Below are 12564 nucleotides of genomic sequence, written 5' to 3'. Positions count from 1 at the left end.
GCTGTGGGGCAGTAGGCTATGAGAAAGCCAGAAAGCTTGGTAGAAATCTTTGAAGCCCCGGAGACCTCGGCCTGAAAAGGGTCAGCAGGATGGGAGGTTGCTTCAGATTCCCAGGCCATATGGCCCTCTTAGCTTCCGCTTCCTACAAAGAGACCCGTGACTCTTATCACGTAGGATAACACCTCCATGCAAATAAGGCATCCCCAAACCCTCAAGCCAAACCAATAGGGGTTACCTGTTCTTCCCCCCGAAACTGTATATATATAACCCCAGAGCTGAAAGTAAACTACTACTGCTGTGTGGTGTAAGGTCTCCTGCTGTCGGAGTGCTTTTGTGATCCCTCGCCAGTCGCGCATTTCAAAGGACAACTCTCCTCCCTCCTCTCTTCTCATCAGGAAGAGCGAACTGAGAGAGCTGAAACACTCTTCTTCCGTGGGCTCTCACGAGCTACCCCCGGAAGGAGAGAACTAAAAGAGCTGATAACACTCTCTCGCTTTTGGAGACTGGGATGGAGGTCCCGCTCCACACAACTGGAAGGCGTGCTCATGCTGTGCCCTGGTTCACAGTTGTGCTCTCCTTCATCGCTGCTGCCGCCACCCCCGCCTCTGGGGTTTTCAGGCCGACCGGAGGCTGCCATGGATCACGAGCCCCGCCCTGCCGGCTGCCAAAGGCCCTGGGCCGGCTCGTTCCTTGCCCCCAACCCCAGAGTCTGTCCACCCGCCCCCGAGGGCCCAGCCTGGAGCAGACGCCAGCCGCCGCTGACCCCGGTACCCTATGGCAGTTCCGTCAGCCGCTCTCTTCCTGCCCAGGCGGTCCGTGACTGCCTCTGCTGCCCCCGCCAGCCACCACTGACCCGGTGTCCTGCGGGGGTCCCTCCGGCCTCTCTCCCGAGTCTTGTGGTGCTTCTGCTCCCGCTAGCACGCCCGCCTGCAATCCCTAGGCGTGAGCAGTGTCCGAAACTGCGCGTCACAGACCCTAGAAATAGAAGCCGAATCGACGTGCTGGCGTGTTCAGACACACAGCCACGCATCTCCACGATCTCTGCCCTGCTGTGCTCTTCCCCCCGTGGCATTTAGGACCCAGAGCAAACGCCTGCTGAGATCTGACTAGTTCATTCCTGCCCAACACCAAGCTTTCTGCGTCTGCTTCTACGGCAATCTCTGCCCCACTGAGACATCTGCTCCAGGACAACTCCATGCCCGTGCACTCCCAAGGCGCACAGGCCGCCATCTCACCCCCGGTTAGTGGTGGACAGTGCACACAAAGCCAGCTCAGAAACTCTCCCCGCTGGCACCTACGAAAACTGTGAGTTACATCTCTGTCCATCCATCTCCACCCCCAACTCTTTCTCCTTCTCGCTTCTCTCTAATTGTTAACTACAATCTAACTCCCGCCTAATACAAAAAACTAAGTTTCTCTCTCCACGTGTTCCCCACAAAATGGCGGAGACTCCTTAATCGCCATTCTTTATCCCTCTCCCCAAAACAACTCCCGCGCTCTGCCTGCCAAGAGGTTTGCCCCTCTCCCAGGGGTTAGCTTTTCACGCTCTGCCTGCTAGCCTAGTGTAAACTTCCCCCACTCCTCCGCCATTTGCAGCCGGCTGGTTACAGCCCAGCTGACTCGCCTGTAGCAAGAGGGCTGGCTCCCTACTTGCCCCCTTCCCCACTTCACCTTCTAGGTCATTTTCGGCCCGCTACAGCCCAGCTGGCTTGCCTGATAGCAGAGGGTCTGAGACTCAATCTGCCCCCTTCTGTTTACCTTACAATTTCTTTCTCACAACTAAAAACTCCAGGCTGACCCTAGAAAAACTGCCGCCGCCTGTTTTCCTCTCCCCCTCTGACTGAGAACTGCGGCCATGGCTCAGTCTTACACAGCCTTTTACTCCTTCTGACTCTGTTATCAAACTTCTATGTTTCTCGCTTTAAACTTTTCTTCAAAGTTAGCCTTTCTTTTCTCTAAGAAAAACAAAGGGAGGAATGCCCTGGCTTCTCACAGGCCCCCTCCCCCACTGATTTTAAACCCTTCATTAATAATTTTCTCCCAAACAGGAATGCCTACAGTAACGTTTGTGCTTTTCAACCAAAAAATTTTCGTCTTTTGTTTTAATATTTCCTTTTCTCTCTAATACTCGTGATATATGTCCAACACTTTCTTCAACTCTTTAAAAAAATTTTTTTTCTTCAAGATTTGAAAGTCATCCAAATTTACTTCCACAGGTTAAATCAACATGCTGATCATCATCTTTCAGCTTTTAATTAACAACTAATTTTCCTTCACAGACAAACTGTGGATGCCTACCCCAGATGTTATTAACACAATGTTTTCGCCTTCAGCCATCCAATTTCCTCAAACACCTTTGGCTTTCTAAGAGTGATTCAATGCTCACCTTTCAGACATCTCCCTGCCGGAGATGCTGCTTCTCTGTGATTATATCCACAGATCCAACAGAGACAAGCTGCCTATATCTCGTCAGACCACAGACTCCAGAGACGAGCTGCTGCCGAGACAGTGCCATCTCCTGAAACCTGACAAGATGCCTTCTCCCAGTCATCTCGTCTGACTGAAGACCCAGAGATACTCGATACCAACTACAGATGAACTCTTGCCAAAGTCACATAGCTGAAGTGATGTGTTAGTGAAGAAATCATAATGTCTATTTAGATTAATCAGATGTCATTACTCTCAAATTGTACAATATGTATTTAATTGATTCAATGACTCCTTGCTTTCCCAACCCCAACCCTTGGTTCCAATTCCCATTACCCTTGGTTTGGTTATGCTACACCCCTGACCTGTGTGGTGTTTTCTTTTGACTTCCTCATCCAAAATTTTCATCACAGGTTACACCTCTCCTAAGAGAAAGAAAATTGTGAGACAGTGAGCTGTGGAGGCCAGAAAGCCTGGTAGTAAGGCCCTAGAAGCCCCGCACCACCCTAGTCTCTGAGACTAGCCTCTGACGCGGTAGGTGCTTCGGACCTTCCCAAGCCTTCTAACTCTCTCAGCTTCAGCTTCCACAATCCCTCCCACAGAGAGACTCACATGGGAGTCACTTGTCACATGACTCCGCCTTCAGAGATGCCGCCCCCCCCCCTTTTTATGAAAGAATAAAGGGTGGGATGTGGGACTGTAAAATCCTGGGTGTTCAGCCATGCCCCCAAAACCCAGAGACCTAGCATAAAGCCCTCGAGACTAACAGGTCTCTGCAGGAGAGGGATTCTAGCTAGCCACGTAGCCGCCTGCCCCGGTGCTCTCTGCATTCTAGCTAGCTGCGCGGATGCCCACGCCAACTCGAGTCCTGCATCCCCCGCTGCTGTGCACCACTAGCGGGACAGGGGGAAGGGAAGCCTTTCTCTCTGCGGTCCGCTCTGTCCAGCGCTACTGAACAACTTGCCCTGGGACTGCTGCCGCCCACCGCTCTCCCGAGATGTCTCTGCCTGCTCTGGCTGAGCTTTTCTTCGAGCCGCTGCCACCCTGCGACCGGAAATGGAAGAAGCAATTAAGGCTGTCACACAGCCACAGTATGGAAGTGTGTGACGAGGGAAAGCAGAAGGAAGTGGCAATGGTAAGGCCATTACATGATCCTATGCTTGGCGCTATAGGTCAACACACAGTAGCACATGCTTTTCAGTGAGTAGGATTCTAACAATTTAGCACTGGGAATAAGAGCAGCACACATAGACTGTGCTGGAATATCCTGACTCTTCAGTTTCTGTGCTAGAGAGTCACAGGTGCTGAACTACAACTAGCCGTAACAAGACATGGAGCTCCATCCTAGAAAGTCAACAGAACAGGCTGTTAGCACACCCGAGGGCCCCAGTCACTGCTCCAGAGTATCTAAAAGACCAGACTCTGAGTCAAAGATGATTTTTGGGATTTAGAACTTAATGTGGGTTTTAAAGCTTCCTGGGACTTTTATCTCCTTTATTTTTACTCTTTGGAATATCTGTCCTATTTATTTATTTATTTATTTATATTTTTATTTGGGAGGCACACTGACTTGTTTGGTGTACAGGCTCACAGCTGGGAAGCAACTACTCACATCTAAAAGAACTTTAACTTGGCTCCCACTGATCTCCAATTTAGGTGATGCTCAGACAATACGCTGGATTTAAGTTGGTGCTGGAATGAGTTAAGACTTTGAGTGCTTTTGAGATGTATTCCAGTTTATGAAGGCATTCGTTTGGGGGTCCTTGAACAGGATATTCTCTGAATGTTGGTGCCCCTGCCACAATTCATATATTGTATCCTAGGTGATACATCAGAAAGCAGGGCCTGTGAGCAGTGACAAGGTCCTGAAGGCGCCTGGGATTTATGCAAGGCATTGTGGTCTTGTAAAATTTACTCAGAGCTCCCTTCCCCCTTCCCCTATGTGATGACACATGAAAAGTCACCTTCCGTGAACCAGACACCTGGTCTACCTATGCATTACTTTGGACTTTGTGGCATTTAGAACATTGGGAATAACTTTCTGTTGTTTCTAAGTCACCCAGTTTCTGGTTGGACTTAACAGGAGAAGGCCTTTGTGCTGCAGCTCTTTTGTCTTGTTTTGGTTTAAAATGCAAAAACAGCTTTGGGGTTCTTTTGTGATCCTCTTTTAGTAGACCTGGCTAGCCTTCCATCTCAGTCTTCCTGCCTCCACTTCCTGAGTGTAGGGATTATATACCACTATACCCTACATAATCCTTTTATTTTGTAGCAAAAACATTACAACTGTTTATCTGAGCATCTTTGAGTTGTATGATGTGTGCATGCCATAGCATTCATGTGCTTATGTGGAGGCCAGTAAACTTTTGTGAACATATTCTCTCCTTCCACCATAGGGGTCCTGGGGATCAAACTCAGGTCCTCAGACTTGGCGGCAAGCATCTTTACTCAGTGAGCTCTCTTCAAGCTCCTTGTTCATCTTTCACATTTGCTCATTTCTGTGTGCATGTGTTATGTGGGTACATACATGCTTGTGGAGCTCAGAGGACTAGCAGGAATCTGTTTTCTCCTTCCATCAAGTGGGTTCCAGAAAATGAACCCTTAACTGCCAGGCAGGGCAGCTACCACCTGTATCTGCTGAGCCATTTTACCAGCTCATGATCATCATCATCATCATCTTCTTTTTTTAAAAAAAATTGCACGATTCTTGTCTTTATTATTCCCTCAAAAATGCTTCTAAATATTCATAACTACCTGAACCTAACTTTGGCCTCATGTACATTCATGAACTGAATTTCAGTCCCTTTTAAGTGCATGTGTGCATAACACCTTGGCTCCCATGGAACTGGAGTTACAACAGTTTGTGAGCCACCATGTGGGTGCTGGGAACCAAATCTAAGTCCTCTTCCAGAGCAACAAGTGCTCTTAACCAGTCATGTCTCCAGCTGTTTTCTAATTTTAACTAAAGGCATTTAAAGCTTTCAATTCAGTTTTAAGGACTTCACTATCATCACTATTCATTTTTTTGCAAATGTGTATGCATGTGTGTTCACCTGTAGGTGCGCATGCGTGTGCATGTATGTGTATGAATGCCAGTAGAGGTCAGAGGTTGACATGAGGTGTCTTCTTCCATCGCTCTCCAGTTCACTTACTGAACCTGGAATTGTGTATTGGGCTAGTCTCATTAAGCAGCTCATCCTGCCCATTTGACTATCCACAGAACCATCTCCTCAACCTTCCCCTAAGTTTTTACGTGTGCAGTATATATTGTTTACTACAAATACAGGTTTTGGCCAACAATTTTCAGTGCAACTCATTTCCAAATTTTCTAAATTCTTGACTTTTCTTTGAGCACAAGCTGCTGAATAATACATTTTCAAGAATTCTGGCACATGTATTATTATCGGAGAAAGTGGCTTATATCCTACTGAGCCTTTGAATGTGATCAGGCAGCTTTTTAAGTCAGCAAGAGGTCAGTTTTTTAAAAGTATGCTGTATGTACTTAAGAAGGTGGCACTATCAAGAGTAGTTTCTGCTTGACCTATTGGATTCTCAGAACTGTCACTCTCCCGTGTCACAGCCACTGGCCAGATGTGGCTGCTGAGCACCTGAGGCTGGGCTAGAGACTGCTGGAAGAGAATACCAGTGGTGCTTAACCAACCAAACAAAGGATACAGAATGTCTCATAAATGTATATGATGTTAACTAGCACTGTGGCTGTATATTAGATAAAAAATACCAAAATAACCTTTTTCTACATTTTAGATGCAGTTCCTAGAAATGCACACTTTCATTGCCATGGTCTTTGTTTCTGTTTTTAATCTTCCCTCAGTTCCGGGGATTAAACATGGAGCCTCACACAATGATCAGCAAGTGGTCGACAACAGCTACATCTGAGCACCCCCACCTCCTTTCTAGAACTTTGAGATAAAGTCTAAGTTGATCAAGTAGACCTTTGAATATATGAGCCCCTGCCTCAGTCTCCAGAGCAGCAGCTGTAGTTACAGCACAACACCAGGCCCAGGTGACATTTGGGTAGACTGTCCCATGATGTCACTTATACATCGTCTGAGTTCCCACCGAGAATGGATTCATCCTCCCACTGTGGCTCCAGTTTTAGACTGTGCTTCTAAGTCTTTGCTCTGTGCCACTCACAGTTGCATCCTCGATATCGTGTCTTTTGAGTTCCTTCCTTCTTTACCATTCTAGTGCTTTTTGCTCTAAGTTGAACTTACCTGTTTTCTGCACTTCTGCTGTATTATATTAGGGCTCACATAAAAAGTGGTCAGTTTTACAATGCTGAGAATCAAACCTAGAAGTCTTGTATGCCAGGTAAGTGATGCCCACTGAGCCACAACCATCCAGGATCTCTAAAGCTCCTTCTACCATTTCCTCTCATTCATGACTTTTATCGTATGAACACATTTTCTCGATTTCTTCCTTTCCTCTCTTCTGATGCTAAATTTCTGAATTTGCCTTTATATGATTCTTACATTTACTTTTCAACCTTTAACATTACAATCTTACCTGAGAAATTGCAAGATTCAACCTTTAATGTTACTATCTTACCTGAAAAACTGCAAGATCTAGAGATTTCCAGAGATCTGCTTACAAGCCGCCCTCAGCTTGCGAGCTGACCACACTCCCCATATTGAACTGTACCATTTGAATGTTATTCCAACACTACTGATGCAAAATGAACACACATACAATCAGTGGCTTGCACAATGCACAGAACACAGTGGCTTGCACAATGCCTACAGAATACAGGCAGCCTGGGGAGCTGGGCCTGAACATCTTCAATAGAGTTGGCCAACTGATGGCAGCCTTTGTTTGGCAGTTGGTAGCTTCTGGCTGTGCCCACTGGCTTCAACCTTGTCCACTTACACACCAGCCTGAGAAAACTGCCATGGCAGAGTAACAAGTGGAAACAACTTCCTCAAGCTTCAGTAGGCATCTGCTAACATCCCATTGGCCACAGCAAGTCACATGTCCAAATGGGGTCTTAAAATGCCAAAAAGTCAGGTTTATTCCTTCAGTGAAGAGGACTGTAAGGGGCTCAGTACTAGGGCTGGGGACTCAAGAGGGGTGAAAACTTGAAGCCATTACGGTGAACAGCCTATTGCATTTAACTTTATCATCTGTTCAAACCTCAAAGTTTCCTATCAAAAAATTGTACTCTACCAACTTCATATAATTTCTAGTTTAAAAACTCTATACCTTCTCTCTGGATAATTGTCAATTTAAGTGAACCTACCATGTATGGATGAGGAATCCTCTTGGTGGTTGTTGAGCCTAAGCTGTCTCTGCCCTTCGTCACGCAGAATCCTAACCCTGAGCTGATGAGCTTTCTTACCTCTTTTGTTTGCAGACAATTCTTGTCCAAGTTTTATTTAGCAGGCTAACATACCATTTCTTTCGAGCAGTTGTAAAGATTTCCCCTCAGACATCAATGTAATACCTGGATGTGAAAAGATCATTTTATCCAACCTGACTGAACTACATGGCACTGACGACAGATTTTTGGTCTCATCTGTAGGAAACTGTCAGCTTTTCTTCATGTCTTTTGTTTTGTTTTGGTTTGGTTTTTGTATTGACACACTGCTTTCCGCTTTCCTATCTAAACTGCTGCTTTGTGTTTTTAACAGAATGTTTCCTGGTACTCCAGAATAGGACATTCTCTCATACTATCATCTAACACCCAAATTTTCTCTCCATCTCCAACCTATCATTTACACCAATTGAGCATTTTTGCAATACCTGTATTTTTTACTTACAAGATTCCCACATACCTTACCTGTTCTCTGACCTGTTCTCTGCCCCACCCTGCCCTGCCCCCATCCATGTGAGGACCATGTGGCCTGTGCTTGAACAGCCTCCTGTGTACCCTCCTCTGACAGACTTTGAGCATGACTCATTTGTGCACACTCCAGCACAGCCAAGCTCCATCCTAGGTCTCCACCTTCTCCTTCACTATGTTCTGCTTCCTCAATGTCGGCCAGGTAGTCGACCACTAACTTCTCTTAAAAAAATCTGGACAGCCACTCAGTAGCCCCGGCCTCAGTCTCGATCCATCCATAGGGGACAATTCCCCAAGCACCACCTCCAGCTTCATAGCCTGTGCTTTACATTTTCTCGCTGCTCACATCCCGCTTCCTTTTGGTCCACACAGATGCTCAGTTTTATCTGAGGCTGGTCAGACCTAGCTCTCTTAGTTTCCTGTTAGCAGCAGCAGGAAACAGCAGCAGTCACACCACTGTATTAGAAAGTAGGTACCAGTAAAAGGAAGTACTCTCAATCAACCTTCCTTCACCACATGAAATATTCACATATACATATCCCTAAATGAGCCAAGACACGACTACAGGCATCTTGTTCTGTATCTAGAAAGCATTAAGCCTAAAGGTGAAAACCACATGTTTTGGTGACACTGGTAATTGAACATAAGCTGGAATAGTCTCACAACAGACTTCCGTCAAAGCCATTTAATCACCAGTACATTTAGGTAGAGTTTACTTCATCGAACCCCAAGTGCTAAGTGCTTGAGATCTGCTGCCTGAATTTGAATGCTTTTTACGAAAACCTGGCTATATCTTATTAAAACTCCAAACGCTTCTTAAGGGGGTGGTGTTTGTGATGAGGATGAATGCCTTCGAGAAGGGCCTGAGCGTCGTAAACAGAGAAAACCATTGCTGTGTTTATTTAGAGAGCGTTACCCCTTGGAGCCAACGCTGGCAATAATGTGTTCTACATTAGCGTGCCGCATCAGGAAATCCTGACTTTTTGGTGCCAAGGGGGTAATTAATATCAGTTCATGTTTTCAAAATGGCTGTGTTTATGTGGGAATGAGGGCTGAGGACTAACGCAGAGAGCTTCAAGTACAAAAAGCTTGCTGTGAAGCAAGATCTTAGGAGAGAAAGGAAGACTGAAATTAGTGAGCGAGAAGCACCACCACCCTTCCTTACTCTTACTTTACTAAGCACCAACAGACAGAATTCTCTAGTATACTTACAAGGACAGGAAAAAAGAAAATCTGTGGTAGCTATCAACAGTATTTTGGTCAACAGTCTTAAAAAGTTATAAAACCTAATCATATGTATAGAATAGTATATGAAAGATGACATAATTTCTAAGCAAAGCTAGCACATGATCTACAATCAATTACACACACAGATATGGGAAGCCAAAAAGTTAAACAAAAGCAAAGAGTTAAGAGTGGAAAAGTAGGAATGTAGCAAAGCCAGAATAAAAGTGAAAACTTCACAGGTTTTGAGGGCTAGCATAGAACTCCATCAAACAAATAAAGCAAGCTCTTCACCAAGCTTTACAGTTACCAAAAACACTGTAATGAAGTATATGCTATCAGTATTTTTAAATTGAGTGACTTACTCAAATGACAAAGGGCACAGGACAGTCTTAGTGGTCATTAAAGGGTCCTGCCCATTTTGTCAGTCCAGGACACAGCACCCAACACCACTAGCCTAAGAGGAATGGCACCCCCACCCCCAGCCACTTAAGAAAATGTACTCCAGACTTGTCCACAGGCCAGTTGTACAGAGGCAGTTTCTCAAACCAAGAGCCCCTCTTCTCAAATGACTCTAGCTGTAAAACCATCACAATTACCAAAATTCTCCAATATGGGGCCTGTCAGAAAAACATTAAAATTTTCCAAGACTTTTTATTATGAATGTTTATGTCTATACGTGTGTCTGCAAAAGTAACTGTCCCATGCATAATGGCATACACTGAGGTCAGAAGATATCAGATTCCTCAGAGTGGGAATTATATGCAAGAGGTTTTGAACCACATGACATGGAGTCTGGGAATCAAACTTGGGTCCTCTGAAGAGCAGCGGGCACTCCTGTTTAAACCACCTCTATAGCCCAAAACCTTAAACTCTAGAAACGTATTTACCCATAGACATAAAACATATATGCACATACATAATTCAGGCATACACATTTCTATTTCTATAAAAATGTGTGTGTGTGTGCGTATACTATTCCCCTCTTCAACCTCCTTACTGGATTCTATTGAACTAGAGGAAATTACATTGCATCATTTGCTTCTGAGACTCAAACTACTGAACAATAAAACAAGATTTTCTATCTGAGATTTGGACTAATAAACAATAAAAAATTTCTTTTATTGATTTCTTATTTTTTCTTAGTAATCCAGAGAGGCACTTTGAGGCAGCTATAGAGATAATTAATTAGCAGGTACAAAAAAAAAATCAAAGAGCTTCTAAATTTCAACAAGTAATACATTTTAATGTGTTCTACAAAGTCTATACAAAATATCTGAATGACTCCTACTGTTAAGAAGTTAGTCACTGTTTGTAAGTAACTTTTTATCCAATAAAAAAAAAATTATGGGAAAAGAACAACTTAGCTTTGAGGCAATAAAGTAGTTCTAGTTAAATAAATCTATTTAGTCACTGAAATGTCTACTTACCACACGTTACATTTACTTAAATTGTTAACAAAAGCAATAAAATGGCATCTCAAATCTGCAAGAGAATGACTTACTTAATAATTGGCCAAAGAGTTGATTATATAGGGAAAGGGTCAATGCCCTGAATTACAGAAGTAAAGTAAATTTTAAAAATGAAAACAAATAGGAGAAACACGACTATGAATCTGCAAGTTAGGGAGGCTGCAGACACTGTTTTCCTGCAGAAAACATTCAACACAGAGAAAGATATCATAATCAAAGTTTCTAAAATGACAGACAAAAAGATCTTTAAGACATTAAAAGACCAACATATAAACAAAGCTAGCACCTGAGAAATGAAATGCACGTGAACATCCGAAAAACTCTGTTGGATAATTTATGAAAACCGTTTCTGTAATAGTGAGAGAATGAAAGGCAACTAACTCAGAAAGGTACCTCCTGGGTTAAAAAGAAAGAGGAAAAAGAAGTCACCAAACAGAGAAGCATAAGTCTCTCCTCAGGACGGAAACGAGAACATGTATTCACATATATGTTGGCTATATGTCAAAAATCAAATCGGTTCTTTTATGTGATAGTTGTAGAAAATGTTCACTTTTATGTAATTTACTTGTTAATCTTTTGTTTAATGTGAGAGAAAAGGCAGCAGTCTGAACATACAGACTGTAAGATGATGTCGATGCTGAAAATACAGGATTTCAGAGCAAAGGAGTCCTCAAAGTCCAAGGCATTTTGTAAAAAAACAGAAATCCTTCAGGTCCTTCCTGAAATATTTAAGAGCTAAGGAACAGTGCTCACCTCTACTTGTGAGGAGGAAGATAGACAACAGAAGTTCAGCCTTTGTGCCGAGCAAGTGGGGTGTGTAGCTACAAGCGGGGCACATGTCCCCAGCCTCTGAAGGTCACTGTGCCACCAAGCAAAGCTGCAGAATGATGCTAACAGTCACCCACAATGGCACCAGCAGCTTATCCATTTGGAAAAGAGTTATCAACAGCCGTGCTGCTTGTTAAGATTTTACTTCTTGGATTTCGTGGTATGCTACAATATTTATTTAATTCATTTGATAAAATAAAATTTCTACTTTTTTCTATATGAAAATGTCAGCCTTGGTAGAAGAGCTACTGGTGAAGTTATTGTTCTTACTAGGTATCCAAGGAGTACAGTAATCTTTGTCATCACCAATTAAAAACTTTTACGAAACAGGACTGTTATAAAACAATTAAACCTTGCAAATGCACCAGTCTCCAGGAAGACAGTCCTGGAGGAAATTCTGCTTATTAAAATTGCAATTTTAGTTTCCATTAAAGGAGAATAAGACAACAGAAGATGGGTTGGCAAGACAAATTATTTCTTAATGTCAGTTGAGCTCATTTCAAATGAGATAACGTATCTCCACCAGGTTGGGATCAGCACAATTTTGTCTCTTCGACTCATTTATCTAATTCAGTCATCTTGATTATAGCCTCATGGACTTCATTTCCAGAGAAAGAGTTCTGCAACAAACAGCCTACACAACATGCTGATTACTGAACAGTTAATTGTAATTAACGTGGGCATGGCAAGAGGATTTTGATCAAGTCCTAGAATACAAATACCATCTACTCGTACTGGACTAAAAGCCCAGAGTGTCGTCTCTAGGCAAAACAGTAAGAGTCAAAGAGATCTAATTTAAAGAAACAAATGAGAAAA

General features: G+C 43.6%; 1 long non-coding RNA gene across 2 annotated transcripts; it reads left to right on the top strand.

Annotated features, from left to right (window-relative positions):
* The first annotated feature begins 2834 nt into the window (after positions 1 to 2834).
* Positions 2835 to 9044, top strand: LOC114614057. Of its 2 annotated transcripts, none has more exons than XR_003710267.1 (3): positions 2835 to 2961; positions 3374 to 3562; positions 6257 to 9044. It is a non-coding gene; the product is annotated as an uncharacterized LOC114614057 (long non-coding RNA). The 2 variants fall into 2 exon arrangements; XR_003710266.1 differs by having other exon boundaries at positions 3263 to 3562.
* The last annotated feature ends 3520 nt before the right edge of the window (positions 9045 to 12564 follow it).

This window comes from Grammomys surdaster, unplaced genomic scaffold (genome assembly GCF_004785775.1).
Source record: "Grammomys surdaster isolate TR1022 unplaced genomic scaffold, NIH_TR_1.0 126298, whole genome shotgun sequence".
NCBI classification, from domain to species: Eukaryota; Metazoa; Chordata; class Mammalia; order Rodentia; family Muridae; genus Grammomys; species Grammomys surdaster.
The sequence above is the reverse complement of the archived record's forward strand: the minus strand, read 5'-3'. Positions and strand labels throughout refer to the sequence as shown.